This window comes from Podarcis raffonei, chromosome 9 (genome assembly GCF_027172205.1).
Source record: "Podarcis raffonei isolate rPodRaf1 chromosome 9, rPodRaf1.pri, whole genome shotgun sequence".
NCBI lineage: Eukaryota > Metazoa > Chordata > Lepidosauria > Squamata > Lacertidae > Podarcis > Podarcis raffonei.
The window spans coordinates 16,057,489-16,081,857 of NC_070610.1; positions in this window are offsets into that span (position 1 = coordinate 16,057,489).

Here is a 24,369-nt window from a genome sequence, read left to right on the forward strand (position 1 = left end):
GGCTTTCGTTTATATGGCTAAATGGCACCTCCGTTTGGATCGCACAGGATCTTAGCCCATTCACACACACATCACACAACACAGATGGAGAAATGTAGTCTTCACTCAGGAGCAGGGCATTCTTTTAGCCATGCCCCCCCCCGCATCATTTCTAAACTTGCCCACAATTACATGTATTTCTTCCACACAAATAGGATCTAACACATTGGAGAATGGCAATGCAGAAGGTTGCTGATGCACTGTTGAGGGCATGGCCCTACTCCTGACACAACAAGAAATGGGTGATTACTAAGACCCAGCATGGGTTTCTGAAAAGTAAGCCATGCCAGACAAATCTCATTTCTTTTCTTGATGGAGTTACAAGCTTGGTGGATCACGTGAATGCTGTGGGCATAGTATATCTTGATTTTGCAAATACCTCCATTATGCCAAGTAACAACCTCCCATCATCAAAGAATCAGTAAACTTTGGATTATTTTAGAAGCACAAACAAGAGTTGTTGTTTTTTGGCATACAAACCAAAATTGTTGAGCATTTTTTTAGAAAACCTCCCCCCAAAATAGTGACTTTAAGCTTTCGGAGCTGTTTCCACTGCTTTTTCCATCACATTGTCATGCATCCGGGTTTTCCTTGACATTTTGCCAATGTGGTAAAATTTCCCCAAATGCCACATTTACACCCGGAAAACAGCATGTCAGGAATTTTCCTGACGTATGGCAAGCCTATATCTGATTATGACTCTTTTTTTTCTGTGTAGCTAATATATTGTTGGGTTAAGCACCTGTTTATCATTTGTTAGTGAGGGTGTGAGAAATCTTACTATGTCAATTCTGAGAAAATGAATGAATGTATGAGAGTAGCCTGCCTGTGTATGGTCTAAGAGCTTGTGAGTGCCCCTTGTAAGATGAAGGGTTATGGACCATGGAAGCTGTTCTCTCCCCAAGAACCATCCATTAGTCCAGATGGGGATACTGATTATGATTAACAGGGAGCAGAATTCAATCCTGTAGCAAACATGAGGCCCCATCTGCACGATATGTTTTAAACCATCTTAAACAGCCATAGCTTTCTCCAAGGAATCTTTGCTTGTTTAAAGAATCTTTTACTGTTTAAAGTGATATGATACTGCTTTACATGTGTAGTGCAGATGGTGGCACAAAGACATCCCACTAGAGACTCCTGCAATGTGCTAACCAATGAAAACACTTTCTACTCCCTCTATGACGGCAGTCATATGAGTGTGTTTTACCAAGCTAACAAAATTCAAATGTTATCATCCAACTAACAATGTGTGGAAAAAACACACATCCCCGTTGCCTATGGTAACAAATAGTTTTATTATTGCTCAACTGCCACTAAGCAATGTACCGTGGTGTCTTGGGAACACATAAATGCAAGAAAGGGCTTTCCAACCAGGGCTAGAAAAAAATAATAATCCCCTTACGTATTAAACTTGTGGCAAAGAGGAACAAAACATAGTAACTGTGGACATGTTCAAGATGCCATGTTCAGTAATTCGCTAACTCAGAACATTCTGATTGCTTATTCAGGGATGATATTTGAAAGCTCCCCATCATCCCATTTCTTCAAAATACCTTTTCTTCCCAAACGAGCTTTAGCTCATCAGTTTTGTTCTAAAAATTGCACGAAGGAAATGTATTATTAGACTTTGCAAATTGTGGGGTGGCTTACTCTATTTTTTAAATTTTTTTTAGTGCTCAAATGTGGTACCTGTGATTCTTTAGCTGTTGTTTGACTACAGCATCCTACCATCCCAGAGTGACTGTCATGAAAGCCTGCCCCCTGTCTCTGCCCTTCGTTGGCTGTCTAGCCATAATTTTGCATCCTCAACAATGCTCCAGAATTTGGGATTAAATTTGGATATAATTCTGCAGAGCCTTCTCGGCGTAGGGATTGAGATGAGAAAAAGAAAAAAGCAATTTTCTCTGGGGGGGAGGAAAGATCTTCTGAAAAGTTTAGACACAGCTATACTATCAGGTATGACGCTGTGGGTTAAACCACTGAGCCTAGGACTTGCCGATCAGAAGGTCGGCGGTTCGAATCCCCGCAACGGGGTGAGCTCCCTTTGCTCTGTCCCTGCTCCTGCCAACCTAGTAGTTCGAAAGCATGTAAAAGTGCAAGTAGATAAATAGGTACCGCTCCGGTGGGAAGGTAAACGGCGTTTCTGTGCGCTGCTCTGGTTCACCAGAAGCGGCTTAGTCATGCTGGCCACATGACCCGGAAGCTGTATGCCGGCTCCCTCGGCCAATAAAGCGAGATGAGTGCCGCAACCCCAGAGTTGGTCACGACTGGACCTAATGGTCAGGGGTCCCTTTACCTTTACCTTTATACTATCAGGTATCAGAACTGGTTTCCTGGTAGTATAGCTGAGACCCTGGAGAGGTGTTACTACTCAGAGTCAGCAATAGTGGGGGGGGAGGATTTCAACCAGGCAGCTTCATATGCTAATATATTAGACATTCAAAATTCAATCAAAGTAGTCTGTGAAAATCTGCAGATCAGGGACAATAATTGAGAATGCACATATATTTAATTATGTTTTCACTTACTGTATTCACTTTTTCTATGTTTCCTAACATTTGCTCTGTGAAGGTGCATGGAAGAAAAACAATAATAATTTGAAATGCCTTTTAAAACATTTAATGGTTGTGCCTATGGAACACAATCCCAAGAACTCTGAGTAAAAGTTTTAAGTGTCACAATGAATCCTTTTACAAACCCAGACAAGACCAAGGTTCACCTTTTTCCATTAAGACTAAAAGATATAAAAAGAAAAAGAGAAGGGGGACAGAGAAAAAGAAATTCTTTTTAAATGTCATGAGGAAGTTAGGGGGGGGGAATTAAAGTGTGCAAAAGCTACTTCACCCCCCTCCCATTTTAAAGTAATATTCTAAGATGGAAAAGTCAGGGTGTAAAAGTCATCCTAAAAAGTATAACTTTGCAGATACAAAACACATTTTTTGTATTGTTACACAGTCAAGCTGCACAGGAATTTATGATCAAATGCTTACATGCAGGATCCTGCCAAATACAAGCAAATGTAAATCCAATTCAATTCAACACAGAAGAGTTAAATATGTGCTTAATTCTCACATTGAAAGCAATGTGATTTCCAAGGTCTTAAGTAGATCATATCCTGTCCATGCATTATTTAAGTGACAGATAGAAAGTCAGTAGCAGACTGCTCCAAAGAATCTACTGAATCTATGTGAAATTCATCTTAAATTATGTGGTATATGTGGATGGGAAAATTCAATATTCTTGCATTTCTTCATTTTCAGAATAAGAGGGCTGTGAACTTTCAACAGAGAATTCTCAATATTTCATCAATTATTCTCAGCATTCATTGGAGAAAGCCATGGCATAAGAAACGGATAGATGTTTGTGGCGTAAGATCTGGATTTAGCACCAAAATTTCCCCTGGGTTTGCCAAATTCCTCCACTGCAAAGTTACCAGACATGCTAATATGTGGGGAGTTAGTGTTCAGAAATCAAACTTATTTCCCCCCGTCTTTGAATTCAATATGGTGCCCTCTGTGATGTCAAAATTCGACACACACACCCATCGTGCAGTCTTCCCAAAGCAGGCTAAGCCAGGCACCAGGCTTTGAGAAGGAGGTCACGGGGTTCTGGCAGGGTCCTAGAGCCCTCCTGTCTACTTCCCAAAGCTGAGCAAGTTTTAACTAGGCTTTGGAGAGGAAGCAGGACAACTCTAGGACCCTGTCAGAGCTCTCACACATCCTTCCCAAAGCCTATTAGAAACATGCTTTGGGAAGGATGTGGAAAGACGTCCCCTCAGTTTAGCACCTTGTATAGGGGGACCAGTTTGCGCTCCGAGGCCCCCAAGCCCACCCCTAAGTAAATAACTTCACACTGTCATGTAATTTTGGTATAAAATTTTGGGCAAAATTTAGGCCACCACTTTATTTACTACAGCAAAGTGAGTGGTATTGGCTTAGGCATTGGCAACCGACTATAACTATAACACCGAACGAGGGAGCAACATTGATGAAGATCAACCAAAGCTCACCCCGGGGTTCCCGTGGTCCTGGCATGGCCCTAGCCCCTCAAGCGGACTTCAGACGAGATCCAGGACTCCCAGATTCCTTGACCAGAATACCCTTATTAATGGAGGGGCAGGTGATGGCCGCACCTCCCCTCCCACACACCTCACTAAGCCAATGCCTAACCGCCAAAACTTACGAAGTTGTGATGATTGCTAAGGGGGTAGGCGAAAACCAAGTGGACACTGCCAATTTGCCAAATGGAAAAAAATCCTACCTGGCCCCTGTTTCAAAACAGGGACCAACCAATATCCGAAGCAAGGCCAAAGCAGCAACACAAACAAATAGGGACGGGAGAGTGGGTGTTTGGCAGTGCAAAGCAAGTGCCTCAGACACGTCGTGCAGCCACTTTTATAGCCCCCCCCCAATCACGCCACCTGCATCAGATTGGCTCAAATGGCCTGGGGCACGCCCCCCACCCACAACCCAGTGGGGGGGGTGTATCAGGGGTCCTTGTGCAACCAGGACCCTCATTAAGGAGAATCCCATTTCACTGCCCTAAATCTGCCACTGAGCTCCTTGCCATCTGCTCCCCACCCCTTCCATTCATTTCCAGCAATAGACTCTTATTTGTGGAAAGGAGGTAGGGACATATCACAGGTTCTAAGCAAAACGCATTTGCACTCGAACAAGCCTTGTTGCAAACAGGCAGATCGTTTACACTTGTTTAATTTATTCAGATTGCACCCTGTTCCAGCAGACATGTTTGGTGTGGGTAGCAATATTATAAAGACATCTATGAGAATAAGCCATTAAAACTAAAACGGTGTATGAATAATCCAAGCACTTAAGCACTTTTGCTCCCGATGAATATTTCACTGGGAGAGTTAAGCATGTCAGGTTCTATTTATTAAAATTAAATTAAACTGCTATGTGTGTGTGTGTGTATTATGCATTGCTGAACCAGCATTCCATTTCGCAAAAAAATATTTACCCAGGTGTTTCTTTGTCACATTTCAGAAACAGGAAGGTTCTGAAAAATTGGGAGGAGGGTGGCTGAGTAGTGGAAGACTGACAATTTTTGCTTGATGTTTTTCTTTGTGACTTGTGGTGGCTGAGCGATATTCTTTAATAATAATAATAATAATAATAATAATAATAATAATAATAATACAATAACAGTAGTAAAAATAAATCTTTCCAGCATCTCCACAGACTCACATGCTTCCAGGAGTGACTGTTGGAAGAAATTACATTATGAGATCTCCATACAGTGGTACCTCGGGTTAAGAACTTAATTCCTTCCTGAGGTCCATTCTTAACCTGAAACTGTTCTTAACCTGAGACAGCACTTTAGCTAATGGGGCCTCCCGCTGCCACTGCTGCACAATTTCTGTTCTCATCCTGAAGCAAAGTTCTTAACCCGAGGTACTATTTCTGGGTTAGCAGAGTCTGTAACCTGAAGCGTCTGTAACCCGAGGTACCACTGTATGGCAACCCTAATGTTGGTGCCAGTTGGACACTTCCTTGCCTGAGGGGATTGTGCCAGCTGCCAGAAGAGAGGCAATGGCATTTCCCCTCCTTAAGAAGTCCTCCTTGGACTCAGAGGTTTCTGATTACTATTAGATGGTTGCCAATAATCCCTTATTGGACAACTTCCTTAATAGGGTGGTGGCTGCTCAGCTTCAGAGCTCCAAATGGCTTCAGAGTCCCATACCAAAAAAAAAAAAAGCACCTCCCTTTATATCAGTCATCTCATGCCCTATAATCAACAGGATGATGACAGGGCCTTTGGGGGGTTAGTTTGCATCCACCCCCATCGTTCAGCCCGGACACTGAGATCCAGCGCTGAGGGCCTTCTGGCGGTTCCCTCATTGCGAGAAGTGAGGTTACAGGGAACCAGACAGAGGGCCTTCTCGGTAGTGGCACCCACCCTGTGGAACACCCTCACTTCAGATATGAAGGAAATAAGCAGCTATCCTATATTTAAAAGACATCTGAAGGCAGCCCTGTTCAGGGAAGTTTTTAATATTTAATGCTGTACTGTTTTTAACATTTGATTGGGAGCCGCCCAGAGTGGCTGGGGAAACTCAGCCAGATGGGTGGGGTATAAATAAGAAATAATAATAATAATAATAATAATAATAATAATAATTATTGTTATTATTATTATTATTATTATTATTATTATTATTATTATTATTATTAGTGGGATGCCTTCTCTGGTGAGATGCATTTTAAAACATTCTTGCTTACCTAGGCATTTGAGGGCTGAAAAATACTGTTCCCAGCATCCTCAAAGCTGTTAGCTATGAGGGTACATGCTTGCTTGTAAATATTTTTCAATATGTTTTATTTTTGATTGTCTTGTTTAAGCATCATGGTATTCCCAGCACTGGGCTCCTTTGGGAGGAAGGACAGTGTAAAAATAAAAGAAATAAAAAAAGGTACCTGGAAGAAGCCATTTATCTAGACTCGATTCAATCTGCCTCCAGTTTGGTTGGAGGCAAGAGTTCTTTCCAGCAGAGAAATAGGTAGATATCATGTGATATCTGTGGAAATCCAAACCACCACCCCAATCAATAGAATGAAATAAAAAAATTGAGTAAGAGAAAACACAGGACATCACCAGCCCCTCCAATGCCTTTATGTCTTCAATGGAAAGAAAATGCATGGATAATTTTTGAACCTGGTACTTTTAGCTTCTCACACAACTTCTGAAAACAGCAAACACGTTCTCTATCTTGCAGCATATTCAGGACATTTATCAGCAAGAACAAATTGCTCTATGAGGAATGATGTCAATTGCTTTCTGTGGCAACCATAGATGGATCAGACTCAGAATCTATCCAAGCTGTGGAAAGATAGAAAAAATGTTCTGGTTTGTTTGAAATGTTCCACCTCTCTCCTTATATCTTAATAATGTTCCCATCCTTTAGATTCCTGTGGGATCATTTCCCCTCTCCAGATCAGGGAAAGAAAGGCTGGGCAGATGTTCAATAGGTGCTCTGGAACAAATCTTATCAATCTCTCGAGGAACACCATCTGGTCCTGGCACTTTATTGTTCATAGTCTGAACAACAACCTTTATTTTTTTAGACATGTGAATCTTCAAGCTGGCAATGTAGTCTTCTTATATCTTCTTATAGAAAGTGTTGGAGTGTTTTCTCTGAATTGCAGTGTGTGCTTTTTGTGTGTGGGGGGGAATAAAGCACCCAACTTAAAGTCCCTAAATTCAGTTAAGTAAGGGCATGACAACGGGACACAGGTGGCACTGTGGGTTAAACCACAGAGCCTAGGACTTGCCAATCAGAAGGTCGGCGGTTCAAATCCCCACGACGGGGTGAGCTCCCGTTGCTCGGTCCCTGCTCCTGCCAACCTAGCAGTTCGAAAGCACGTCAAAGTGCAAGTAGATAAATAGGTACCGCTCCGGCGGGAAGGTAAACGGCGTTTCCGTGCGCTGCTCTGGTTCGCCAGAAGTGGCTTAGTCATGCTGGCCACATGACCCGGAAGCTGTCTGCGGACAAACGCCGGCTCTCTCAGCCTATAGAGCGAGATGAGCGTGCAACCCCAGAGTCGGTCCCAACTGGACCTAATGGTCAGGGGTCCCTTTACCTATACCTTTAAGAGCACGACAATATCATTTGATCCTTACCTAGCAAAATGTATGTATGTGGGAGATGGAGGAGTCTGTATTCATTGGATTGCACATCTTCATCATAAATATTGGCCCGGTTTGAACATAGCACCAGAAAGTGGCAGCCAGCCTGGTGACTGGGAGTGGCTGCCAAGACCATATAACCCCAGTCCTTAAAGACCTACATTGGCTCCCAGTACGTTTACGAGCACAATTTGATGTTTTAGCACTTTTTTATATATATTCTGTTGGGAGCCACCCAGAGTAGCTAGGAAAACCCAGCCAGATAGGCGGGGTATAATAATAATAATAATAATAATAATAATAATAATAATAATAATAGTTGTTGTTATTACTATTATAGCACCAAGCCATGTTGTATGTTTTAACCATATTTTGCTGAACAAGCTCATGATGTTCAAACTAACCATGGTTTGTTTTGGTTAAAGTTTGTTTGTTGTTCCCTTGCTTCCTGTGACTACTCAACTGCTATGCTGATGGTGACTCCATCACCAGATCTTTCACCACTGGTCGGCTGGAGAAAGGAGGACTTCTCCTGGGAGATATTCAGCCAATCTCAGCTTACCCCTGCAAAAAAGCACTCTTTGTAATAGCTTAGTCATTTCGAACAACTCGCAAAAAAATTTACTAAAAAACAGTGCAAAACAGCAGAAATAAAAGTTCTGAAGCAGCTTGTTGTTGCGGATGGAGCAATGCTGCAACTCCAGCTTCTCAGCAGGTATGCTACTTTTGCTTATGAGGCTGGGAAGGGTGCAGCAGAGGGGAGACTGGCACCATGCAGGTGGAGCAGCAGGAAAACCAGATTGGTTCTCAGCCTCCCTACTGCCTCTTCCCTCTTCTCCCAGTAAGCAGCAGCAAGACACCTTCTACTGCTGAGACTCTGCCCCATCCACTGAGCTGCTTCTGGAAAAGTTATAGAACTGCAAACAGCGACCGCAATAACTGATCTCAACAGCTTAAAGCTACACCAGTAAGGAAGCGGCCATTTTTGTTTGCCGTTCAAATATTTTTCACTTTTCATATTATACTTCACTTACGAGCGTATTTGATGGGAAATAATGTGTCCAATGCAAATGAATAAAATAGATGTCTGGTTCACAAAGCTGCGAAAGGTACTTGTAGAACTGGCCAAAGCTTTCCAACATCTTTACTAATAGTTACTTGGTAAAATATAATATAGCTAATCTAAAATGGCCTCCCAGAATTGCCCGCACTATTTGTGGGCAGTGAAATTGGGGAGGGAAAGTTTGTCGACTATTCTTGGGTGGGCGGAGGAGGTAAAATTCACAAGCAGGGATCCCCCTCCCCCCACCCCGCTCAGAAAACTCTTCTGAAAAATGTTGGCTGACTTCATGCTGAATTGAACTCTACTGTTAGTTCATATTAGTGGATAAATGAAACAATGGACTAAGAAAGACTGAAAGCAGAAGGAGTCAGACTCACTGTCTCCCTCAGCAATAGCAGTGTAGTATTAAATGTGTACCAGACTGGATTCACAGTAATATTCAAAATTAACAGATGGCAAAATTTGGGATATTTTGCCAAATATTTTCCAGAGGAGTACTGCAAAGCCTCCAACCGTGCAGAAGAACGTGGAAGGAGGGATGTTAAAAGGAAAAAAAATCCCATCTCTGCTCCACAACATACCGTGTTTTCTAGTTAGCCTCCCCACCATCATTTAGGGGGGTTTAAAGCTGCAGAAATCCTGATGTATTTTATGCCTTGCACATGAAGTGTTAACACTGACCTGTTTATGTAGGCTTGCTTTTAAATTCTGCAGCATTGTTTGGCAGAAAATAAAATCAATTCTCTTAGTGATTTGCTCATTTGGTCAAGCTAAGCAACACAATGCAATCAGCAGAGCTGTAAGGCTTTATGGTACATTATGAAATAAATGTCGCGGGCATTGATTTATATGCATTACCCATCTGTGGTATACGTCGTGTAAATCAACATTTATTTGCAGATGTGTTGTAAAATCTTTCAGCACTTGCAACAGCACTGGCTCTGAATTGTATCCAAATCACGGCATCAGACAGGGATGGGATCACAAGACGAAATGTCTCTGTTTGCATCTAGTCGCATTCACAGAGCATTGCTGTTACCTGAACAGCATTGTTTTCACATAGTGACATCCTTTGTTGGTGGAATGTAGAACAAATGACACTGAGACAAATGAACTTTAAAAATATCCCTGCTATTGCTTTTTGTTTCATCCAATGACAAGGGGTGTGTGTGTGTGCCAATGAAGGAAACCAAAGTAACATTAAAGTAACAGTGCAGAGTTTCTAAACAAAAACAATATGTTAATGATAAAGGAACTCTATTAGAAGCTATTCATCCAAACTGACTGAATAGATTTTTAAAAGCACAGAAAACTTTCACATATTTATTTGTTTCCAGCTTCATTTAAAACCCCAAATGCAAACACACAATTCCCAGTGCAGGAATGGAATTAAATAAATCTCTATCTATTAGTTCTGTTAATTGTGGAGGTACAGAGGGAAAGAATGAGTTTGCAGCCTGCAAAGAAACAGTTGTGCTTCCTAGTTACTCCGTGTAACAAATACATATCTTAAATAAACAGAGGTCACAAGCCCTCCGACCATCTCGCAAGTATTGTGTTTGTTACTGCTGTTGTTATATTTGTGCAATGGGGGGGGGGGAGGAGAATCCTCACATTGCTTGCAGAAACAGGACAGGACAGATCTCATTTTACTCCAGAAAAGAAATGGACATGAACCTGACTTGGGATGACCCAACCACTCATAGGAAAGGAGCAATACAAACTGCTTTTCTGCTCCAGAAGACAGAGACAAAAGACAAGTGGATCTGATTCCACTTGGCCCCCAACAGCTATTTCTTGACCCCCCAAATTTATCAAAGAGATTAAAGAGATTAAAGAGGGATCCCTGGCTTCATGTGAGTGCATGAGGAGAGTGAGGAATGTCTTTTATCTGTTTAGTTTGTGTGAAGATAACAAGCAAGGAAGGAAAAGCAAAGAGGCACCAGGGATGCTTTATTCACTAGATGAAGTGGAAGGAAACTGTCAATGGGGAGATAAGCTGGGCCATAGTATCAGTTCTAACTAGCATCACTTCAGGGGATTCCAAGAGCCATCTTGGACCTGTTTGAGGGAAGAACTGTGTAGCAAGGGCTGCTCTGTCCTCCTGACTTGCCATCTGCTCTGCTACTGAATATGCACTGGTCAGGAAAAGCACTTCCAGGGATGGACTGCTGTTTATCAAGGGCCGGACAGACAGAGCCATCACTGACATGGTAAGCAACTCTGCCAACTGTTGCTTTTCTATTCTTCCTTCCATTCCTTTTTCTTCACGTGTCACATTCTCAGGGCACACACCGTCTTAGGCACACACCGTCAGGGCACACACCTCAGGGCACACACCGTCTTACAATTGATTTTTGTATTCTGTTCTGAGAGCCTTTTTCATAAGGTGAGGATATAAACCAATAATAGGTAATACACTGGTACCTCGAGTTAAGAACTTAATTTGTTCTGGAGGTCCATTCTTAACCTGAAACTGTTCTTAACCTGAAGCACCACTTTAGCTAATGGGGCCTCCCACTGCCGCCGCATCACCACCGCGCGATTTCTGTTCTCATCCTGAAGCAAAGTTCTTAGCCCGAGGTACTATTTCTGGGTTAGCAGAGTCTGTAACCTGAAGCGTCTGTAACCTGAAGCGTCTGTAACCCGAGGCACCACTGTACCTGGATGCTGTGTTGGATTTTAAACAAGCATTTGTATCCAGCTGGGACCATGATGATCTTCCCTTGTTGGTGTTCTTATGGGAAGGGAAGTGGTGAAGCCTCACAGTGGGCTTTAGTTATTTGGCAGGTGACCAAATAGGTTGTCCTTACTGCTTGGGGAATTGTGTGTGGAGGGATGCATGTGCCGAACAATATGTTTTACTGTACTGATCTCCAGAAACATAAAATACTGCTTTGGCTCTCCCTTTGTGGTATAAACAAAGCATTGAACTTTCTTATTTTCATTAGGCTGTAGCGAGTGCTGGCAGAGGGCAAAGAAAAGGAGCTGTTGATATTGCAGAACAAAATGAGAGCAAAATGGTGGCAATGATAGAAAGGGTATCCTGTTAGTATGTGTCATCATTATAGAGTGCAGATCGTTTCTGAATGTGGCACTGAACTTTCGTGTAGGGAAATGTGACTCATGTTTATGTAAAAAATTACGAAGGAGATCAGAAGAAAAACAAAAGACAGTTTAGCCCAATCTGAAAAAAACTCCTAATAACTTAGAACATTTCTAAAGTACAGAGTACAAAGAGAACACATCACTTTTAATTATGGTTGGATGTTATCCTTCACAGTTCATTGAAAATCTAAATATTCTAAAATTGTGTGTTTGGAACAGAATCTGAGCTGTTTTCAGATGACTCAGCAAAGCTGTACTTTTCACCCACTCTGTTGCCCCAGGAGCCTATCACTGAGGAATATCAACATCTAAAGAAATTTGTGGCCTAATTTTTCAAAGCAAGCATGCTAGATTTCTTTCCAGCTAAAATAACTCTTTCTCCTTTTCCATCCATTGGGGCCTCCAACTCAGTATTCCACCTATAAATGCAATAGGAGAAAGGGGGTTGACTTTCAAGAAATCCAGTTGCAATGGAGTTCTCAGTGACACAGGTCTGAGAGGTATTTCGACCCCCAGCCATGTAGGGCCTTGAAGATTAAGAGTAGCACTTTGAATTGAGCATGAAATCTTACTGGGATTCAGTGAAGTTGTTTGGATGCAAGTGACCTATGACTTCTTTACCTGGTCTCTGTTTGCTGACTATCTAGAGTGTTTTGGATTAGTTACAGCTTCTGAATTGTCTCCAGGGACATTCCCACCTAATATGCATTGTTCCAATCCAGTCTAGAAGCTACCAGGAAAACTGTGGCAAGACTTGATTATTAACCAAAATCTCAAACAGGAATGGAAATGTGTAGAAGAATACATAAACAAAAGATGCTCCAACAAGAATTTATTGATATGGATAGACTGATTTCACAAAGTTAAGTTAAGTTAAGTTAAGTTAAGTTAAGTTAAGTTAAGTTAAGTTAAGTTAGTTAAGTTAAGTTAAGTTAAGTTAAGCTAAGCAGACATATCATTGGATGTTTAATTATTAAGATACAAAATTACATTCTCAATAATAAAGTTACAAAATAATAACAAGGAAGTCACGCACGGGTGGAGGGAAGACACAGGGCAAGAAATAAGAAACGGATAAATGTTGGTACATAATGAAATGTGAAAATGTGAATTTACGAATATAATGTATATGTATCATTATGTAAAGATTTCATATATGTATTGCAACATTAATAATAAAGAAATAAAGAAATGAAAGGAGAAAAAAACACACAAAAAACTGTGGTAAGACTTTTTCTGTCCAGGAGAGGGTCAGAGTCAGGGTATCATTCTCAATTGATAGGAGATCCTTGGTGCTTGACCTTCAAGTGATAGAAATGAATCTGATAGATCTCCCAGACGAGATCTCCCAGGGGAGGGATCGGAAGCCTCTGATCACTGACATATTGTTGTTGGGCAATGCCAATGAAAACCACCCTTGTGCCAACTTTGACAATGATATCCAGAGCTGTCCAAAGGTATGGAGAACAAATGAGAAAACCATTTCCCAAAACGTTTGTTCTGATCTATTTTTTAAAAAACCCAATGATTTGTTTGTTCATTTGTGGTAAATCAAATGACTGAGCATTTGTAGCGAGGCACTTCAAATATAGAAAACGGTCCACAGCTGTTTATCTTCTGGGTCTGCTCACTTATTTTGCAGGTGGCCTTTCTGGAAAGCTCACCCATGATCTGCTACCCTTGGTAACAGATCCTTGCATTCTTTTCCAGTGTGTACATACCGATAAGCCCTTACACTTCCCCCCTTGGGTTCTGTCATTTCCCAGTATGTGTTCTCTTCGAAACATTATTTCCTGTTATCTAACATCTGCCAAATGTCTTGGGGAAAGTTAATACTGCAATCATTTGGATGCATTAGTAATTCTTACCAACCCCCCCAAAAAAACTCAAATCCTATCCCAAACCTGTAGAAAGCAGTGCCAGTCTTATTTGCAAAATTCCAGGCAAGTTTCCAGAACCTGTTACAGCTTCAGTAGAAGAGGATGCTTGGGACTTTTGAAATAAACTCTTGATATATCTTATTTAGAAAGAAAGGGGAGGGGGAACTACAGCAACTTTTTGCATCATGAACTTCTGTTTTAAAGTATTCTACAGTTTTAATGGGCACAAGGGATCTTCAAATAACACCATTTTGGAATGTGTGAGACTCATTAGAAAGCAGAGACGTGATTCACCATTTGTTCAAGAACTGCTTTGTTTATCAATCTGCCTCTGGAACCTGACAGCAGTAATCTATTTTAACAATTAAAATGTTCAGTGCGAGATGGACAGCCAAATGTTCAGTGCGGTATTTAGAATGGGAACCTCAGTGAACTGAAATCGTGTTCGGACAGTCCCAACAGGATGTTTAGATGGTATAACATATCCAACAGGTAGATCATTGGCTCACCCCAAAGAAGCTGAACAACTGTGGCTCCCCTAAAAAAAGCTCAACATTTTACCTCCTCCCTGAAAACAACTCAACAACTTTGACCCGAACCCCCAAAAAGGGGGTAGATCACTGCCAGTTTTTAACTCTGTGAGTAGATCACAGTCTCTTGGGAGTTAACCACAACATGTATAAGTCAACCAGAATCAGAGGCAGCGTTATTCTAAAAACCAGTTGCTGGAGATGATAGTGCCCTTGATATGGGCTCCAGACCAACACCCAACACTACTCTAACATCCCTGGGTGTCTGGACATACCATCTCACATAGACACTTGTTATAATGTATAACTGCAGCAGTTACCTCCCATGTCTGTCCAGCCCTTTTGCCATAGGTGAATACTGTGTCTTGTCTCAACTAATTCTTTCCTCCTCGGTAGTGGGAAGCTATGTCTCCCACACACAGTGGAGGCAAGTGTCTACCACCCACAGGCAAGTAAGCTTTTTGTCAGCTAAAACCACTAACTCCATTCCAGTAATTGCCACCAGTGGCCAAACATGCATGAGCATGATTTCCACATAGAATCACGGGCCAAATGCATGGTGCAGCCACAATATGTCACCACAACCCTCAAGGAGGAAAGAGGAAGTGTGTGCACTGTCCACTGGTATACATCTAGTTTTCAGATCATCACGAAATTCCAGCATTCATGTGCAAATGAACATTCACCAAATATCCATTGTTTAAAAAAGTAATTTGCAGAACCTTTGATGCTAGTTTTGTATTCCTGCCTAGGTGGCAATTGAGGATTCTGTCCATAAAGCCCCCCACCCCAGTTACATTGGCTTCAATTTGAACCATACCTTTTATACCTGAGGGTAAACTCCACCAAATTCAGGAAGATGTATTCTAGCAAAATGCATTCTTTCAGCTTTCGGAGGGCTTGTGTTTTTCGTTCCCCAGGAGTCTTCAGTACCTATTAAATGAAGCGATAATATGATTTTCGTAATGTCAATTACGACACGTACAGCTTTCGGGCTGCCACCTTTCTCAGAGGCATTAATTGGATGCACCAAACTGACTGGCTACAACAGAGTGAAGTACATCAGCTGGAAAGCACTTTAGATGCTGACCTCTCGGGAGCTGTTTACCCATTATAGCAAAATGAGGTGTGTGTATTAATGCTAAATTCTCTTTTATTGAGTAATCATGCTCAATTGTTTATGTGCTTGTGCTGCGTCTCCCAAGAGTTCTCATATAATCTAAGGCAAAAGTACAACCCTCTTCTGGCTTCAGAAGACTGTATATTGCTATATTTTAAGATATTTGGATAGGTCCTGTTTTAATATTTGCATACACATTCTCAAATCTGCTGTGTGATTATGCTAATAGCCAACAGCATTGCACTGTAGCAGACATACACATTCAATGTGCATTGCAGTCTAAGCTCCATAGCTTCAACCGGCAAGCAGCCAATTTGGATTTGGATTTTGCTTCTCCTTTTTTTGGTCAGGGACCAACTCAGTGGAAGATTCCAGGTATGCAGCATGCGTTACTGGTATCTATTTAGAAATTATTTGGTTCCTGCTTCCATTCTGTTCCACACACACCTGCTGGGCAGATTGCATCAGCTGAATTGTCTTTAGAGCAGTTGTGCAAAACTTATGACCCACCAAAGCGAATGCAACTCACCCAGCCTTTTGCTGTGGCCCCTAGGCAGGCAGTTGTCAGGGACATCTTAAAAAGCAGAGACATCACCTTGCTGACAAAGGTCCGAATAGTTAAAGCTATGGTTTTCCCAGTAGTGATGTATGGAAGTGAGAGCTGGACCATAAAGAAAGCTGATCGCCAAAGTATTGATGCTTTTGAATTCTGGTGCTGGAGGAGACTGTTGAGAGTCCCATGGACTGCAAGAAGATCAAACCTATCCATTCTTAAGGAAATCAGCCCTGAGTGCTCACTGGAAGGACAGATCCTGAAGCTGAGGCTCCAATACTTTGGCCACCTCATGAGAAGAGAAGATTCCCTGGAAAAGACCCTGATGTTGGGAAAGATTGAGGGCACAAGGAGAAGGGGATGACAGAGGCCAAGATGGTTGGACAGTGTTCTCGAAGCTACCAGCATGAGTTTGACCAAACTGTGGGAGGCAGTGGAAGACAGGAGTGCCTGGCGTGCTCTGGCCCATGGGGTCACGAAGAGTCGGACACGACTAAACGACTAAACAACAACAACAACAGGGCAGAGGAGGAATGGTGGAGGCTGCCTCCCCAGCCTGATCCTTCCAGAGAAGTAGACAGTTCAGAATTACAAAAGGGGTTGGTTTGAGGGAGGTTACAGCTCAGAGGCAGATGAGGGGGAAAGCTGGGAAATTATGGGAGAGGAGGTTGAAGAAGAAGGAGCACCAGGGGGGCGACAGTTGACGGACACAGTATCTTTAGAAAGCATTCCAGACCCCACTTTCCCCAAACCCAATGGGCATTGAAAGTAGGAGAGCAGAGAGCTCAGAGGCACAACTCAGCCACTGTAGTGCTGGCGCATAATGGGAGAGACGGAGGGGGTGGAGTTTCAATCAGAGCAATGTCATTACTCCAAGTAGATGCATTTCTAAGACTTTCTCTGTGAATATTGAATAAAAGCAGATGGTAAGGACTTTCCCTTGTCTTGTCCATTCCTGGTAACCTGCCATGGAGGTTGGTTCCTCTGCTGCCTGACAGCAGTGTGACCGGTTCCCCCACTCAGGGCAGAGGGGCCAAGGAGGTACCTTCCTTTCTCCTTTCCAAAGCCTAGTAAGCGCTGGGCTTTGGGAAAGATGCTTGAGGGCTCTGATGGGGTCTAAGAGTCTTCTTGCCTCCTTCCCAAAGCTTATTTAGCACCCGTCCAGCTTTGGAAAAGAGACAAGGGCTCTGGGACCCTGCCAGAGCCTCACGTCTCCTTCCCAAATCCCAGCACCTCCCTTACCCAGCTTTGGGAATGGGGCTTTGGTTGGGGGTGGGCATGAAATGTTGACCTCACACAGGTCACCATATTACCAAGGTCTGCCCCTGATCACTTGATGCACCAGGGTGGTGCTTGAACACTAACGATTTGCCATGCAAGGGCAGAAAGATAGTGAGATTTAGGAAATGAAGATGTAGAAAAAGGAATAAAATCAAATTCCAGAGAATGGGAAGAAAATGGAAGACTTTTTTGAAGTTCAAGTTGAGATTCTAGGAACTCTTTCAATCTGCTCTTTTTATTCCCTTAAGTTTCTTGACTAAAGCCATGAAATAAACCAACACAGAGAAGAGGCTGGAAGAAAGTATCTAGCCAAGGCTTAAAAAGTTGGGAGGAGAAGCCTGGAGCAGTCTCACAGGGGAAGGTATAAACCTTCACCATAGCCTCCTGAGCGGAAGACTCAAGCAAGTGGGGACTAAGATATAGTTAAAGGAGCAGGTCTTTCTGAAGGATGTGGGATCTAATTAAATTAAACCAATTAAATTAAATTAAATCAAGAATTATTATTTTTAGCAAAGTAGAAACATTACTTGTTGTTACTTAGCCTGCTTAGATTTCTTTATAATTTCAGAGAATCAGTTAATGTTATAGAGGACACCTCTTCATCAGCTGAAATGTTCACTGCTATTTGATCTCATGTGACATGAGTTAGGTCTCTTATCATATGCAGCAAATATTTGAGAATTAAGTCCTCTGATAGTTTTTAATTATACGTCCTTAACTGACAACAACTGAACCTTAACATTTCATTTTTTGAGAGAGAGAAAGTTAATATTGATTGGATGACAGCCATATCACATTAACCCTTATGAACTGTTTCATATGTATGGTGTGAGATGAAAACTAATGATGTTAAAGTCATTTTTACAAAATTCTTTTAAACGACTAGAAGGACGGGAACAAAACATGGCCAGATATCTGATAGAAAACTGCAAGATAATTACTGACTATAATTACTTATGAAGCACTATCCTTGAAGATTTCAAATTAAAATGCCCTTAATGTGGGGGTCAAAGATCTGCTCAGCCTTATGAAGTCATACTATATTGCTGGATACCCCCCATATGCCTTTCTCTCTCTTCTTACTTTAAATATGTAATCTTAAATTATGTTGTTGGTTGTTGTTGTTTTTAAAAAAGTCAATATATATTTTTAAAAAATACTGACAAGAATGAAGCTATTATCAGACACTGAACTCATCAAGGTTCACTTGGGACACCAAATAATGCTATCTAATTAATTAGGATGACAGCAAACTGTGTGACACATTTCTTATGGCTGGCTGATTTAACATCCTTAACCCTACTGTTGATTAGAACTCACATGTTTTCAACAGGGAAAAAAGGATGTTATTCAAATCCCATCTGGTGAAAACCACTATCAATCCACCCATCCATCTTCCTTGTGATTACTGACTTACCTTTTATTTATTTAAATGATGTATAGGCTACCTTTCTGGAAAATGCAGTAGCAGAATTAGACAAACAGAGCATTTGTTGCTGGCATGCACTACAACACTTCTAATTATTTCCAAAATTGGGGTAGTTTAATCAAGCTGTATGCTGCCAAAATTAGAATAGACACAGATAGTAGAGCCTGTCCTTCTATGTTAAGCTGTAAAATGTTTTGCTTCCTCCCAAACATGTGTGTGTGTGTGTGTGTGTGTGGCAAAATATTGAGGCAGGCTGCATACCTTGCAGTGGCACAACTTGTTTGTTTACAGCACAGAGCCTGGCACATAATGTCATTGTAGAGCCCATTACGTGGGGCTTCAACTCTAATTACGTGGATTCTCCAAGAGGAATTTGGTTGAAAGCCTCATGCTTGAAAAATGCGTGATTCGATTTCATGCCTGGGAAGACTTATGAAAAATAGTGTACTTTTAATATACCTCTAGGATATTTGATGAGCAGAAGGAAGGGCAGTATATCATCCATGCATTTCAAGTTTACCTGAGCCAAGTCTTTTTCTTTCATGCTTTGAATTGTTTGGTGTTTTGGTCCAGTTGTCGTAAGAGACACAAGATGGAAGCTGGCATAAATCAACACAAATGCTGAGTATTTTGTGAAAGCTTGAAATGACCTTGATTCACAACCAGAAATCAATCTTGCACCAGCTTCATACACAATCTTCCTTTCTGTGTGCATTCAAGTTGTGCAAAGAAGGAGGCAGTCACAAATTCCACAGAGCTCACCCAAACTTTATACAAGGACATCTAAAGTGGGGCAATGGATCCTGCCCATGGATTTCTGCCGCATTGCATCCTGATCCTCAACAACTTTACTTGGAATAAACAAATTCCACTTTGTTGGACCGAGGTCTAGTGGTCTGCACACACAGAAAAAGGACAAAAATAGACTTCAGCTGTAGAGTACTTAGGTGGAAGAACAGACCGTACTGGTAACATTTCATATTGCAAATGAGAATCAATTTTTTTATGCTCTGTTCTGTAAACCTATTTCAAGTAGAAATCTAATGGGGTAGTGAGACGACTGGTCTACAACTTTTCTTCTTGAAGTACTAGGTTTTTATGGTTTTTATCTGTCAGGGTTTTGTGTGGTTATTTACACTGGGCATCGTTCAAAAATGAAACCCACTGTCTGGAGTGGTATAGTCCCATCTACCAACACTGTATGAAGTGGTATAGACCATCTCCCACCCCAGGATTCTGTTATTCCATTTTGCTAGTTCTATGGACTGGGACTTTCTTTCAGGAATGTGAGCATGGGATTGCAGCCTTCGCTATCCTGGCTAATAATTGCTGTATTGTTCCTGATACATATCCAATTCTCTGTATCTATCTGCAAAGGCAAGTCAGCTTTGGATGGCAGTCAAGGTACTTTGGTTTTAGAGTAACAAATATACTAAATTAAAGAATGAGACAAGGAGGAGCACAGAAAAAAATAGACATTTTGCAAGTTTGCATTAAAAGTGCTGTAAAAGGGAGGCTGCATTTTTTAAACATTTACAGCTATTGGTGGTTAAGGGTATTCAGCATATTGAAATGAGGTCTACCTAGAAAGAGACTCAACTTTTGCTGGTGTTATTATGGATATCCCAACTGCTGAGAGACACTACAAATCAACCAACCAACCATTAGCATATTTGTTGTTGTTGTTGTTTAGTCCTTTAGTCATATCCGACTCTTCATGACCTCATGGACCAGAGCACGCCAGGCACTCCTGTCTTCCACTGCCTCCTGCAGTTTGGTCAAACTCATATTTGTAGCTTCGAGAACACTGTCCAACCAATTCGTCCTCTTTCGTCCCCTTCTCCTTGTGCCCTCAATCTTTCCCAACATCAGGGTCTTTTCCAGGGAGTCTTCTCTTCTCATTAGGTGACCAAAGTATTGGAGCCTCAGCTTCAGGATCTGTCCTTCCAGTGAGCACTCAGGACTGATTTCCTTAAGAACGGATAGGTTTGATCTTCTTGCAGTCCATGGGACTCTCAAGAGTCTCCTCCAGCACCATAATTCAAAAGCATCCATTCTTCAGCAATCAGCCTTCTTTTTGGTCCAGCTCTCACTTCCATACATCACTACTGGGAAAACCATAGCGTTAACTATACAGACCTTTGTCGGCAAGGTGATGTATCTGCTTTCTAAGATGCTGTCTAGGTTTGTCATTGCTTTTCTCCCAAGAAGCAGGCATTTTTTAATTTCGTGACTCCTGTCACCATCTGCAGTGATCATGGAGCCCAAGAAAGTTAAATCTCTCACTGCCTCCATTTCTTCCACTTCTATTTGCCAGGAGGTGATGGGACCAGTGGCCATGATCTTCGTTTTTTTGATGTTGAGCTTCAAACCATATTTTGCGCTCTCCTCTTTCACCCTCAATAAAAGGTTCCTTAATTCCTCCTCACTTTCTGCCATCAAGGTTGTGTCATCAGCATATCTGAGGTTGTTGATATTTCTTCCGGCAATCTTAATTCCGGCTTCGGATTCATCCAGCCCAGCCTTTTGCATGATGGATTCTGCATATAAGTTAAATAAGCAGGGAGACAATATACAGCCTGTATATACAATATACAGTCATACTCCTTTCCCAATTTTGAACCAACCAGTTCTTCATAGTGCTATCTACCGTTAGATCACTGGATGTCTGTGGTAGATCACTGGTTCCCCCGAAAGAAGCTCAACAAACCCCCCCAAAACAGGGCCTTCCTTCCTAAAAAAAGCTCAACAACTTTGACCTGTACCCCTGTGAGTACTCTGTGAGTAGATCGCAGTCTCTTGGGACCTGGGCCACCCCTGGTGTAGTGCATGTTTGTGTATTGTCAACTGCAACTTCCACAGATTTGGGAGCAAAAGAGCCCTCATTCCTGTAACAAACAGAGAGACTACCATCTATGTAAAGCTGTACTTCACTTCATGGATTATTTGACTGTCCTCACTTACTGCCCAATAACAGATGGCCAATATTTGACCAGGCAATAGACTGGCATGATAGCCTGGACTTCTGTACTCTGCAGCGGCAATTCTACAATAAGCACAAGCTTAGCTACAAGACTACAGCAATAAGAATAGCATTTCTGATGCCAAAGAATTCACTCTCTGTGAAATGTATTACAAATTTTGCTGAACATTAACTAATTGGCAGTGCTGTCATCAGGTCTTCCAGGATTTTGTCACTGATGCTCTTCAAAGGAAGGGAAAAAATTTGCAGCAGCAGCAAGAACTAGCAACAAAAGTCCACGAGGAAGAAAAAAATCATTAGCATGAAGCAAAATCTTTGTAACCTTTTTTTTCGTGAAAAAATTAAATAAAAACATTTTAAAAACATCTAATTAGTGGACAGACTCCAGCAAAAGTAAGCCACGATTTACAGTCAAATGATATGTGACATTAAATATGCCCTTTCATTAATCATGTAGCTTAAAAAAGAATCAACTGGGAGGAGGCTGGCCTCAACTAGAGCCAGGGCTTTTTCGGCTGTGGCTCCGACCTGGTGGAACACTCTGTCACAAGAGACTAGGGCCCTGCGGGACTTGACATCTTTCCGCAGGGCCTGCAAGACAGAGCTGTTCCGCCAGGCCTTTGGCCAGGGCACAGCCTGACTCCCTCCCTCGGCAATCTTCGTGGAGCTCTGGCCCAATGGTGGCCAGTGGCTTGAATTTAATTAATTTTATAATGAATGATTTTAGAGTGTTGTTTGTGTTGTACTTTTGTACTGTTTTATTGTTGTTAGCCGCCCTGAGCCCGGCTTCGGCTGGGGAGGGCGGGATATAAATAAAATTTATTCTTATTATTATTATTATTAAAAATATTGGACTCATGGGGGGGGATGGGATTTTAACCCTTTCCTACATGGTTGCAATCCGGAGGAGACAGGTGGAATACCGTTTCTCTATTTGGTGTAAAGGATATACATTTCACATTTCACATTTCACAAAGGATATACATTTCACATTTCCCCTCCACACCTGTTGTGATCCAGCTATAACCTCCCTTCAGCTGAAGTTTTTTTTAAAAAAATTATAAACCTTGCCTGGAAAATACCAAGATGCATTAAAAGCCATATCTAGTTTGACCCATAAAGGTAAAGGTACCCCTGCCCGTACGGGCCAGTCTTGACAGACTCTAGGGTTGTGCGCTCATCTCACTCTAGTCGCCGGGAGCCAGCGCTGTCCGCAGACACGTCCGGGTCATGTGGCCAGTGTGACATCGCTGCTCTGGCGAACCGGCACCAGAGCAGCACATGGAACGCCGTTTACCATCCCGCTAGAAAGCGGTTCCTATTTATCTACTTGCACTTAATTGTGCTTTCGAACTGCTAGGTGGGCAGGAGCTGGGACCGAACGACGGGAGCTCACCCCGCTGCGGGGATTCGAACCGCCGACCATGCAATCGGCAAGTCCTAGGCGCTGAGGTTTTACCCACAGCGCCACCCACGTCCCTAGTTTGACCCATAGTCCCACTGAAATCAGTGGAACGGAAGTTCACAGTTAAGTGCTTTGATGCCATCAATTTCAATGGAACTTAATCATGATTTTAGCTTGGTTTATGCATGCATATATAACATCTGATTTCTATACACCTGATTACCGTCTGCAGGGGTCAACTAACTACTGAAAAAGCCTTGGTTTGTGGTGATGCAAAAGTTATATATTCTAACATTTGATTTGTGATGGTGATGATGATTTAAGAGATGCATCAACACATAAAAAGAAGCATGCAGTTGCATTTAGTCACTGGAAATGTTTGGCATGCATGCAATGAATATTTGGACCGACTTACGTTTTCCCAGTTTGTGCCCAATGTGCTGTGTTAACAATGTGCTCCCTACTGGAGTTTGCTAAATGTATTGCAGCAGTGTAGAGAAAGAAATAGTCTGGTGAGGATAAAGGAAAGTTGAAGTTTATTACTCATGGCAAACAAAGCCATTCTGAGTACAGTGGTACCTCTGGTTGCGAACGGGATCCATTCCGGAGGCCCATTCGCAACGTGAAAAGCCCACAACCTGAAGCGCCATATCTGCGCAGGTGCGTGGCGCGATTTGGCACATCTGTGCATGTGCAATTTAGCGCTACTGCGCATGCGTGAGCGACGAAACCCGGAAGTAACCCTTTCCGGTACTTCCGGGTTGCCACAGGACGCAACCTGGAAAACGTAACATGAAGCAAACGTAACATGAGTAATGACTGTACAGTGGTACCTTGGGTTACAGATGCTTCAGGTTACAAATGCTTCAGGTTACAGACTCCGCTAACCCAGAAATTGTACCTCGGGTTAAGAACTTTGCTTCAGGATGAGAACAGAAATCGCGCAGCGGCGGCACAGCAGGCCCCATTAGCTAAAGTGGTATCTCAGGTTAAGAACAGTTTCAGGTTAAGAATGGACCTCCGGAACAAATAAAGTTCTTAACCCGAGGTACCACTGTACAAGTTTTACCTGTGGTCAGTATGGAGGCACTGACACATATTAACTCATACTGTAACTAGCTTGAACTAACCACTCAGTATTCTCAGTGGAGGGGTTACGGTAAATATTATGTTTGAATATTGAATGTGTAAGTGTATTTCTAGAGACAATGGACAAAACAAACAGCATTAGATATACTGGTGGATAAGTGCTTAATGGTTATTGTGGTTGTATTTGTTTAAATAAAATAAAATGTTTAAAAAAGAAGCAAGAAGGAAGTAAAAGTCTGAAA